Raw genomic sequence first — 13,426 nt, 5'->3', positions numbered from 1 at the left:
TAAATTAAGAGTATATTTTTAATTTAGTATAATGACCACTAGTATTATTATTACATATTCTTTTATCTATATATATAGTTTTTGAACTGGGTGGTCTATCTGGAAGTAATTTCTCTATTCTTTGAGATAAAGGTATAATGGCTACATCTCACACTTTCTAGCCCCTGCTAATAGTTATGATATTAATAAGATTTTTACTGGGTATGATTAATTGATTGATAACGTATACCAAAATATCAAAAATTTCTGATCATACGGGCTTCAAACTTCTCACCTCTATGGTTTTAATTAAAGATAAATTATTATATCAACCTTTTGTTCATTGGAGATTTGAACCTTTACCATTTAAAAGAGAATCCATCTTCACAAACACCTTGACTCACTTCTATATTGTTACGCAGCCACATAGGGAGCACAAAACAAACTATTCTTCACCGTTGGGTTGTTAAGTGATGCATTTAACAACTTGGCCGCTCCCATGGTGGTAGAATGATATCATATGACTCACAAGAATGAATGATTAATCATTAGAATTTTGACCAGTAGCACGGTATCTTTAACTAGCATTTATATATTAACAAATATAATAATGCTACATTACTCGTACCGTATTCTATACTTATTTAAATTTGACTTTTTTCTTTTTTAATTAACACATATCAAGCTTTCTTCACTTTTAAGCTATACCTGATGACCCATTCATATCGTTTTAAATTTCACATTTGACCCATATCATATATATGAAAGAGTAAGCTAAGCTAAGTCAAGGGACTATTAGAGTAACATCAGAGGCAGTTGAAGTTTGGTTAAATAAAGCTAGAATTGGTCATGCACTTGGAGTGGAATTTCCTATTCTTTAGCTAGTTTCTTAGTTTGTTATTGCTTTTGTTATTTCCTATTTTCTAGCAATTAGTTGATAGTTAACATTTCTTTGCTTTTGTATTTATAGCCTATGGCTTTATCATTTGAATCAAGATTTTCGTTCAGTAAAACTGTTTCTTTGATATCCAATTTAATTGGTATTAGAGTGAAAGTCCTTCTATTCGTGAGATTGAGAGTTCCACAAATATGAGTGACGAAAAAATGAAAATACCGGTGTTCGACGGTCACTACGAACACTGGAGTGAGATGATGGAGAACTTGTTGCGTGCAAAACAAGTGTGGAACTTAATCGAGCCTGGAATTGTCGAGCCAGCAGTCGGAATTGCTCAAAGCGATGCCCAGAGAAAGAGATTAGAAGATCTCAGAATGAAAGATCGGTTGGTGAAACACTATTTGTTTGAAGCCATCGACAGGGTGACTTTCGAACAAATCCTTGATCGTAAAACCTCCAAAACTATCTGGGAATCGATGAAAAAAGGTATGCTAGGAATGAACGTGTGAAAAGTTCTATGTTACAAAAGTTGAGACGAGACTTTGAAGTGTTAGAGATGAAGAATAACGAAACCATACCGGAATATTTCGGTATGGTTTTGTCCATTGCAAACCAGATGAGGAGTAATGGGGAAGTAATGGAAGACGTAAAGGTTGTCGAGAAGATACTGAGAACGTTAAGTGAGAAGTATACTTACGTAGTAATTTCGATTGAAGAATCGAAAACTGTGGAAGAGATGACCATAGACGAGTTGCAGAGTAGTCTAGTGGTTCACGAATAAAAGTTCAAGAGAGGTGAAAACGATGAAGAACAAGCCTTGAAAATGGAAGATGGTGAAATTTCGATCGGTCGTGGTCGTGGAAGAGGCAGATCTAGTTCACAAGGTAGGGGATGTGGACGTGGAAGGGGCTCTTTCAATAAAAAAAATGATAGAATGCTACAGGTGTCATAAGTTGGGACATTTCTCTTATGAATGTCCCGGCTCCAAAGAAGTTAATTTCGCAGGTTTCGATGAGGATTAAGAAGTGATGTTGATGGTTAAGACCGAAAGGGGAGAAGAAACCAAAAACTGCATTTGGTTTTTAGATTCGGGCTGCTCGAATCATATATGCGGAATAAGGAACATGTTTATGAATATGGATAACTCATTCTCCACAACTGTCAAGTTGGGGAACAACACAAGGATGGCTGTGTCTGGAAGAGGAAATATTCAAATGGTGATTAATGGAGGGGTGTTCGTTGTAAACGATGTGTACTATGTCCCCGATTTGAAAAATTGTTTGTTAATAATTGGGCAACTTCAACAAAAGGGTTATCCTTTTTTATTCAGTCGGATGTAAGGTGTATCACCCAGAAAAGGGGTATTTATTTCAAAGCCGAATGAGCTCCAACCGAATGTTACCCTTTGTATGAAGAAACGAGAGGGTCGGGTTTGAATCAAATGGGTGACGGGTGCAACTATGTATCCGATGACGATATTGCAAGGTTATGGCACGAACGTATGGGTCATTTAAGAAAAACGGGGATGGGAAATTTGCAACGAACGACAATGGTGAGGGATCTTCCACAGTTTTGGGTGGATGACTCTGTGTGTGGAAAGTGTTTGATTGGAAAACAAACAAGAGAGGCAATCCTGAAGAAAAGTAAATGGCGTGCAACCGAACCTTTGGAGTTGATTCACTCGGATGTATGTGGGCCTATCACACCTCAATCCAACAAGGGAAAAAGGTACTTGTTAAGTTTTATCGATGATTATAGCCAAAAGGGTTGGGTGTATTTATTGTCTGAAAAGTCGCAAGTTTTAGAGAAGTTTAAGAGTAAAGTTGAAGTTGAAACTGGTAGAGTTATTAAATGTTTACGGAGTGATAGAGGTGGAGAATACTTGTAAAATTAATTTGATAACTTTGTTAAAGAATGTGATATTAAAAGGCAGTTGACTACACGGTTCACGCCACAACAAAATGGTGTGGCGGAACGTAAAAACTGAATCGTGATAGGTATGCTAATCACTCTCTTAGCAGCCAAAAACATGCCTAAAATTTTCTGGGCGAGGCAGCCGTGTTGTGTTTTTATGTGCTTAATAGAAGCCCAAGTCGAGCCTTATTAAATAAAACACCAGAAGAAGCTTGGAGTTGAAATAGGCCATCAGTTGATCATCTTAGAATTTGGGGGTGTTTGGGCCATGTTCACATACCAAAGGAGAAACACATAAAGCTCGATGACAGAAGCTTTGTGTGTATTCTCACGGGTGTGAGCAAGGACTCCAAGGCTTATAGGCTTGTGGATCCTAAGACAATGAAGATCGTGGTTAGTAGAGATGTAGTTTTCGAAGAAAATAAAGAATGGGACTGGGGAAATACAAAATAGAGAAAGGAGGATGTTGAGAAAATATATTGGGGAAATTATAATATTGGTGAAGAGTATGATGATGGGGAATCAGATGTAGGAGAAGCCAAAGATTTAGATACGGGTAATGTTCCAAGTACAAGTAATGTTGTTGCTAGGGAGGGTAGAGAAAGAAGACCCCCGAGATACTTGGAAGATTATGTGACGGGTGATGATTTGTTAGGCGATGATTTAACGGACGAAGAAGAAGCGAATGTGATTGAAGATTTTGTAGATCAAGATCCGATTAAGTATGACGAAACGGTGAAAGATGAAAAATGGAGAAAGGACATGGATGTCGAGATAGAAGCGATAGAACGAAATGAAACTTGGTCCTTGGTTGAGTTACCTGATGATGCCAAATGCATTGGTGTAAAATGGGTGTTCAAAACTAAGTTGAATGAGAAAGGAGAGATCGACAAACATAAGGCAAGATTGGTAACACGGGGTCATGGGCAAGAGTATGGTGTTGATTATTTAGAAATCTATGCTCCGGTGGCAAGGACGTGTTGGGGTATTTTTGCCCATGAGAAAACCCAACATAATATTACCTACATGGGTTATTACTAATATTATTATTTAGTAATATAAAGAAAAAGAGAAAAGAAAAAAAAATAATTTATGGTTTTTTACAATGAGCAGATTCTCACAAATTTATTTGTGATGTGGGCCACAAGGTTTTTGGTTTGGGCCTCATATGCACAGGCCTTTATGTGAGGTTCAAGATTTTCAAAAGAAATAAAAAGGGGTTTATGTTTGTGGTGACTTGATTCTGCCAAAAACATAAATATAAATCTTGGGGTTTTTTTTCTTTGTCGCATAGCAGAGAAGTTTTTATTGGTGTTCCAAGGTTTTGGTATTTTGGTGAAGATAAGAGACGTGCCAGAGATCGATTCATTCTCTCGTTGGTGCTACCTCTTACTCGTTTAATCTTTTGTATTTGGTTCCATATACTTGATGTTAGTTTGTACCAAGTATATGATGATTTGTGTATGCCTCTAGTTTTACCTAGAGAATAACTTTTGTATTGCTCATTATTGGTGATAGTGGATTTGAAGCGGCTCTAGTAGTCCCGTGGTTTTTACTCTCGCCTTGAGAGGTTTTCCACGCTAAAAATTACTGTGTCATTATTTACTTTTATTTACCCTATTTGTTTGCATCCTCACTGGCTCATCCGGGTCGGGAAAAAGTTTAGCCAAACGAAGATTAATTCCGCATTTTTGTTTACTGTTTGTGGCTAGGTAGTCGTTTTTCTCAACAGAGTGGTATCAGAGCTTCGGCTCTTGTTCTTGGGTTAAGACTTGTTTGAACGATGGAAGCTAATACGGGTAGGATGGTGAGTTTGAATGGTTCCAATTATCATGTTTGGAAAGACAAGATGGAAGACCTTCTTTATGTGAAGGATTATTATTTGCCTGCTTTTAGTACCGATAAACCTAAAAATAAAACTGATGAAGAATGGAATATTTTGCATCTGAAGGTTTGCGGGTATATTCGGCAATGGGTTGATGATAATGTTTTGAACCATATTAGCGGGGAGAGTCATGCTCGTACTCTATGGACCAAGCTTGAAGAGTTGTATGCTCGGAAGACCGGGAACAATAAGTTGTTCTTGATTAAACAGTTGATTAACTTGAAATACCATGATGGAACTCCTGTTACTGATTATCTGAATGTTTTTCAAGGTGTTATTAATCAGCTTGCAGGTATGGGTATTAAATTTGAAGACGAGATACAAGGTTTATGGCTTATTGGTACGTTACCGGATTCTTGGGAGACTTTTAGGACATCGTTGTCCAACTCCGCAGCTAATGGTATTATTACTATGGAATTGGCTAAAGGTAATATTATAAATTAAGAGATGAGAAGAAAGTCACAAGGTTCCTCTTCACAGTCAGATGCCTTGGTTACCGAAAGTAGGGGGAGAAGCCATAGCAGAGGTCCTAGTAATAGAGCAAAGCACCGCAGTAAGTCCAATGGAAAGTTTGAAGAATTTGAATGTCATCATTGTGGCAGAAAAGGGCACACAATAAAATATTGCAGGAAACTGAAAAAGGAGAACAAGAAGGCTAATTACAACAATAAAAAGAACAACTAAAAGAAATATGACGGTGATGAAGGTACTTCTGAAACTAACACTGCCATCGAAGAGTTTTATATTTGTTGTGATTATGATAGGGTGAACATTGCACGTGATGATTCGAGTTGGGTTGTTGACAGTGGTGCTACTTGTCATGTGACATCACAAAGGGACTTTTATTCGTCTTATACTCCTGGTGATTTTGGGAATGTCAAGATGGGTAATAATGGGCTATCAAAGATCGTTGGTGTTGGGGATGTTTGGTTGAAGTTTGATACTGGGATGGATTTGGTTTTACATAATGTGAAACATGTACCGGATATTAGACTTAATTTGATCTCCACAGGCACATTAGATGATGATGGTTTCCATAGTACCTTTGGTGGTGGAATTTGGAAACTCACTTGTGGTTCGTTGTTTGTGTTAAAAGGTGAAAGAACTTAAAAGTTGTACATGGCACATCCAAAGATTTCCAGAGACTCGGTTAATTCATTGACGAATTCTGATGCGACTGATATGTGGCATAAGAGACTTGCTCACATGAGTGAAACGGGGATGCCTATTTTATTGAAGAAAGATGCCTTGTCCGGTGTGAAAGATGTTCATTTGAAGAAGTGTTCTCATTGTATGAATGGTAAGAAAAAGAGAGTTTCTTTTCATAGTCATCCGCCTAATAGAAAAGAAAGTATAGTTGACTTGGTGCATTCAGACGTATGTGGTCCTATGAAGACTAGAACACTTGGGGGCTGCTTATATTTTGTCACATTTATAAACGATCATTCGAGGAAGGTATGGGTTTATACTTTAAAGCCTAAAGATCAAGTATTTGATGTGTTTAAGCAGTTTCATGCCCTAGTTGAGAGACAGACTGGGAAGAAGCTCAAGTGTGTTCGTACAGATAATGGAGGTGAATACATTGGTCTTTTTAATGCTTATTGTAGAGAGAAGGGTATTCGACACCAAAGGCCACCTCCTAAGACACCACAGTTGAATGGTTTAGCAGAACAGATGAACCGAACCTTGGTTGAAAGGTTTAAGTGTTTGCTCTCACATGTAGGGCTGCCTAATTCCTTTTGGGGAGAAGCTTTACTTACAGCGGTACATGTTATTAATCTTACTCCTTGTATTCCTTTGCATAATGATGTTCCAGACAGGGTTTGGAGTGGAAAAGATGTTTCATATAGTCATTTGCGGGTCTTTGGATGCAAAGCATTTGTGCATATTCCCAAAGATGAAAGATCAAAGCTTGATGTGAAGTCTAGACAGTGTATATTCGTTGGTTATGGGCAAGATGAGTTTGGATACAGGCTATATGATCCGGTTTCAAAGAAGCTTGTTAAAAGTCTTGATGTTGTGTTTGTGGAAGATGAGAGTTTGAAAGATATTGAGAAGACACATGTAGTTCCTCAGTATATTGATGATATCTTTGATTTGGATCCTATTCCTACTCAGCGTTCTGAGCCACATCACAAAGATGGTATTCAAAATGACGAACAACATGGTACCGATAATGTTGATAATCAAGAGCAGGTGGATTTGGATGATGATATTCATCCCGAGTTACCAGTAGATATGCCTGCATTTGTCCCACTCAGGCGGTCTACGAGAGATCGTCAACCTTCTACTCGTTATTCGGCTGGTGAGTACGTCTTACTCACTGATGGGGGAGAGCCCGAGTATTATAAAGAGGCCATGGAACATAAGCATAAAAGAGAGTGGTTTGAAGCCATGCAAGAGAAGATGAATTCCTTGTATGAGAACAATACCTTTGAGTTGGTGAAGTTGCCTAAGGGCAAAAGAGCTTTGAAAAACAAGTGGGTTTACAAATTGAAGACTGAAGAGCATACCTCACGGCCTAGGTACAAGGCAAGATTGGTGGTCAAAGGGTTCAGTCAAAGAGAGGGTATTGATTTTGATGAGATTTTTTCTCTAGTTGTGAAGATGAGTTCCATCAGGGTGATCCTTGGTTTAGCTGCTAGTCTTGATCTTGAGGTTGAGCAAATGGATGTCAAGACAACATTCCTTCATGGTGACCTGATAAAGAAATCTATATGGAGCAACCTGAAGGTTTTCAGGTTAAAGGTAAAGAATATTATGTTTGTAAACTTCATAAAAGTCTTTATGGCTTGAAGCAAGCACCGAGACAGTGGTACAAGAAATTTGAGTCAGTTATGGGGAAGCAAGGCTACCGAAAGACTGCGTCTGATCACTGTGTTTTCTTTAAGAGGTTTGGTGATGATGATTTCATCATTTAATTGCTTTATGTTGATGATATGTTGATTGTTGGCAAGAATGCGGAAAGAATTGTCTAGCTGAAGAAAGAATTAAGCAAGTCGTTTTCTATGAAAGACTTGGGGCTAGCTAAGAATATTCTTGGCATTCGGATTACTAGAGATAGAGCTTCAAAGAAAATGCACATGTCACAAGAGCAATACATTGAAAAGGTGCTTAGCAGATTCAAGATGTCTAAAGTTAATGTGGTTAGTACACCTCTTACTCCCAACTTTAAGTTAACTGAAAAAGATTGCCCTACTTCTGAGAAAGAGATAAAAGAGATGGATGGTGTTTCATATGCATCAGCAGTTGGAAGCTTGATGTATGCAATGGTATGTACATGGCCTGATATTGCCCATGCAGTAGGTGTTGTTAGTCGGTTCTTGGCAAATCCGGGTAGAAAGCATTGGGAAGCAGTTAAGTGTATACTTAGATATTTACGAGGTACTTCCAAATTGGGTATAACATTTGGAAATGGGGAGCCGATGCTTGTTGGTTACACGGATTCTGATATGGCAGGAAATAAGGACAGCATGAAATCCACTTCTGGATATTTGATGTTATTTGCAGGGGGAGCCGTGTCATGGCAGTCAAGACTGCAAAAGTGCGTTGCTTTGTCTACTACCGAGGCAAAGTATATGGTAGCAACAGAAGCATGCAAAGAATTATTGTGGTTGAAAAGATTTATGCAAGAGCTTGGCTTTATGCAACATCACCACGTGGTTCTTTGTGATAATCAAAGTGCTATTCACCTTGCTAAGAACTCTATGTATTATATGAGAACTAAACATATTGATGTGAGGTATCATTGGATAAGAGATGCTATTGAAGACAAGTTGTTTGAACTTGATAAAGTTCATACCGATGATAATTGTTCCGATATGTTGACCAAATCTTTGGCAAGGGAGAAGCTGAAGATATGTTGCTCGCTCGCCGGGGTGGTGAGTTCTTTCTCATAGACAAAAAGGGGGAGATTTGTTGGGGTATTTTTGCCCATAAGAAAACCCAACATAATATTACCTACATGGGTTATTACTAATATTATTATTTAGTAATATAAAGAAAATAGAAAAGAAAAAAATAATTTATGGTTTTTTATGATGAGCAGATTCTCACAAATTTATTTGTGATGTGGGCCACAAGGTTTTTGGTTTGGGCCTCATATGCACAGGCCTTTACGTGAGGTTCAAGATTTTCAAAAGAAATAAAAAGGGGTTTATGTTTGTGGTGACTTGATTATGCCGAAAACATAAATATAAATCTTGGGGTTTTTTTCTTTGTCGCACAACAGAGAAGTTTTTATTGGTGCTCCAAGGTTTTGGTATTTTAGTGAAGATAAGAGACGTGCCAGCGATCGATTCATTCTCTCGTTGGTGATACCTCTTACTCGTTTAATCTTTTGTATTTGGTTCCATATACTTGATGTTAGTTTGTGCCAAGTATATGATGATTTGTGTATGCCTCTAGTTTTACTTAGAGAAGAACTTTTGTATTGCTCATTATTGGTGATAGTGGATTTAATCTATATTTGGCAACTAGTCCCAAGGTTTTTGAAATTAAGTTACACTTAAATTTTAATCACAACAATTATCTTAATTCTAAAATGTATGTTCCTTAACACTAACAAACATTAAAAATTTAGTTAAATAGTGTTTGGCCCGTTTAGTTAAAAAGGTTGACCAACTAACCTGTTTAACTTAATTTTCTTACAGCCCGCTGACTCGATTAACACATTTACAACTTGATTATCATCTGCCAATTTGTTTGACACATTTAAATACATGGGCTAAAACGGTTTACGTTATATGAGTTTAAGCGTGTGTGGATTAGGGTTGATGTTTTTTACATGAATATAAAACGAACAAAACATATGTTCATATTCGTTTGTTTTTCAAAGAAACAGACATAAATGAAAATGAACTACCACCCCATAACGTAGGCATTGACTTTTTAAGAACAATACATTAACGTGCGCAATTTGTCACCCATAGGCCAAAGTTATGGATGCCCAAAAAATTGTTGAAATCAACATTATGGTTAAACCTGTGCTAAATCGGCCGGTTCAGTCAGAAAAGTAATATGGTTTAGTTAACGTATTGACTACCGAGTTACATGGTTTGATCTGAGATTTGGAAGTTGGAAACTTGGAACTAATGACCTAGTAAACGAAATGGCCGAGATAATATAAAATAAAACGATTTTTTTCAATCCTATTAGAACATGTGACCGCTCGCAGCCGCCAAGATTGAATGAAAGCAGATTATATCTGCATGGTGAATCCTGCATGTGTTGTGTGGTCTTACAAATACAATGGATCGATAATATTATCATATATTTATATAAAAACAAATGTAATATATATATATATTAAGAAGTGTAGAAAGTGTGTTTTTATCACTATTGTTAGAATAAATATATTTATATATTTATTTATGGCCCTTATGATTATTTATATTATTATAATTGATCAAATAATATCATAAGCCTTATTAGATAATAGGTAAAAGCTTGATGGACGCTTTTACCCTTAAGACTAATTAAAAGGTTTCCCCTTGGGTGTATATATATAGAGAGATAATTAGAGAGTCTAAGGTTGGTTAATTGGCTAATCATAACACCTCAGAGTCACCCCACAACTCTCTCTCTCAAATCGTGTTCATCAAGAACACATAACTCCATCCTAACCGATACACCCTAAAGGGGAACCGAATCAGATTAAGAAGATGTCGATCTCCAACATCACTGGATTATCAGGTATTACATCCTTACTCGTTTCCATTATATCATCAAATAGAAGAAACTGATCAACATGTGGTATCAGAGCATGATGTTGATTAATCAGTTTCTTCGATGTCCATAAAACTGGAATTAAAATCGGAAACGAATTTTTGTTTAAAACCCTTATGTTTACGGTTTTGATCATCATCATAAAATTGATTGGATTTGATGTTCGTATTACTTCCAACGAATTGTCAGGTCTGATTAAAACCTGTTTATTATCAAAACCTGATTATTTTCGAAATCTGTTTTACAAAACGTTAAGATTTCGATTCCAGTGTTATTAATCTGATAAAATAATCGAATTATCAGTTTCATTATTTTTTGAAACTGTTCTTATTTTCGAAGATGTTCTTGATGAACATCATAATTTTCGAAAAACTAACACTAATTTGGATTAACTTGGGAAACTGAAATCTGTTAAAGAGATAATGTTATCTCTAAATTTAATTTCAAAATCTTTTAAATAAAATAAAAGATATTATTTTGAAATCTTATTAAATTTTGAGATGATCTAAAATTTTAACAGAATCTCCCAAATCCCTTAAAATTAGGAAATAGGTTATCAGGTTGATTAAAATTAATTTTTCGAATTCTGCTAATGTTGCGAATCAAGGCATCCATTCGCAACAAATGGACTCCAATCGCAACAAACAAGATGTTGCGAAATCGCATGATGTTGCGAGTACTCTTAATCGCAACAACTATGTTGCGAGTGCTTTAAATCTTGCGAGTAACATGTTGCGATTATCCACTAATTATGTTGCGAATCAGAACCTGGCATCACAAAATGTTGCGAAAGGGACACATGTTGTGAAAGGTCACTAATGTTGCGAGTGCTTAAGATGTTGCGAGTATTACCTATGGATGTTGCGATCAGCCTTGAGATGTTGCGAGTATTACCTTATGTTGCGAGTACTCTTAATCGCAACAATTATGTTGCGAGTACTTCAAATCGCAACAATGCTGATTACATCGCAACAACATCATTCGCAACATCTCTTATAAAGCATCAATCGCAACATTACTTATGACCTCACTATCCGCAACATCTAAAATCCCCTAACCAAATTCGCAACATTATTTCGAAGTAATCGCAACTTCTCTTATATCTTAGATGTTGCGAGATGATCAGAAACCCTTATGATAACCTAACTCATTTGCACCCGAACCCAAGCAGGGGGCGCTGCCCCCCGCACCCCCCGTTAAATTACTTAACTTAAATAACACTTCTAGTTCACTTCTGCCCAACGGTGATGTGTAACCTAATATTGTTATTTAAGTCTAATTAAGTATGTCACTTAAAAGTGTATGTCCTAACATTATCAGACATTCGCGTGATTTTAGTTTTGCCTTAAATACACAAAAGTTTTCACTTCTGCCCAACGGTGATGTGTTATACTTAGTGCATTGCGAACCTACTTAGTGCCTAAAATCTTAATTGTCTCACTTCTGCCCAACGGTGATGTGTTACAATTAATTTTGCACAAAATTTTAATTTTCATAATTGCTTGAATATATTCACTTCTGCCCAACGGTGATGTGTTTTTTATTTAAGTAGAACTTAATTTAAGTCTGTTATTTTGGTGTTTTATAATAGACTATATCACAGCTTCCTTATATAATGGTCCTTACTTGTTTGCCTGCTTTAGATTAAGTGCCCTTAGATCACTCTAAATTCTTCCTTAAGTTTCCAACTAGATGCCTTATTTAGATTAGTATCTTATTTTCTCATCTTATTTCCACCAGCTCCCAACTGTGGGATTGAAACCTTGACTGGCGCTAACTTTACTGCTTGGAAAGACTCCCTTACGCTGACACTTGGTATGCTGGACTATGATCACGCGCTCAGACATGAAGCTCCTCCTGCTCTTACTGATAAGAGCACAGCTGAACAAAAACTTGCTCATGAAAGGTGGGAGAAGTGTAACAGGATGTCACTTATGCTGATCAAGAACTCTATTACTGCTACCATCAGAGGAGCCATTCCTGATTCAACTATCGCCAAGACTTATCTGGCTTCTGTGGAGGAACAATTCAAGGGAACGTCTAAGGCACATGCTTGCACTCTTATGCTTAAGTTGGTGACTACAAAGTATGATGGAAGGAGCGGTATTCGTGAGCACATCATGATGATGCAAGACACGTCGAACAAGCTTAAAGACTTGGACATGTCAATCAGTGAGGGTTTCTTAGTCCAATTCATTATGACTTCTCTTCCTGCTTCTTATGAGACTTTTAAAGTCAATTACAACACACAGAAAGAAAAATGGTCAATGAGTGAGTTGATCGTTATGTGTGTCCAAGAAGAGGAACGTCAGAAAGTGGACAAACCTGAGATGGCTTACCTTATGACTACCGATAATTCCAAGAAGCGGAAAGGAAGTTTCAAAAAGAAAGCTGCTTCTAAGTTCCAGAAAAACAATCCAAGTACAAGCACTGCCTCCAACTCTAAGAATCCTTCAGGGAAGTTTTTCTGCAAGTTCTGTCGTCTGACAGATCATAAGCAGAAGGACTGCCCAAAATTTAAGGAATGGCTGGCTAAGAAAGGTAATGATCTCTTTATGATACTTGAGTCCTTTAATTTAGAAGTTCCATCTAATACTTGGTGGGTTGATAACGGTTCAACTGTTCATGTATCCAATTCTTTACAGGGATTCCTTACAATCCAGAAGCTGGAGGGAAACCGAAGAACACTAAAGATGCCTAATGGAAAGCCTCTAGTAGTCAAGGCTGTGGGAACTTTTGAATTACGCATGAGAACTGGGTTTTGTATTAAACTTTATGATACCTTATATATTCCTGAAATTACCAGGAATCTTGTATCAGGAATAAAGTTAGACAATGACGGTTATGTAATTTCTCATGGTCATGGCAAACTTACTATTAGCTTTGAATCTAAAGTTGTTGGTTTTGGCTATCTGGATGGTCTCTATAAATTAGAATTGGATGATGATTTTACCAAGTCTTTGTTATCATATAATCTTAATGAATCACTAACAAAGAATAAACGAAAACGAGACTTAGAAACCTCA

The sequence above is a fragment of the Bidens hawaiensis genome, unplaced genomic scaffold (genome assembly GCF_021521415.1).
Source record: "Bidens hawaiensis isolate Kalapana, Puna unplaced genomic scaffold, B.hawaiensis_p1.1 tig00047435_1, whole genome shotgun sequence".
NCBI lineage: Eukaryota > Viridiplantae > Streptophyta > Magnoliopsida > Asterales > Asteraceae > Bidens > Bidens hawaiensis.
Note: the sequence above shows the minus strand (reverse complement) of the source record.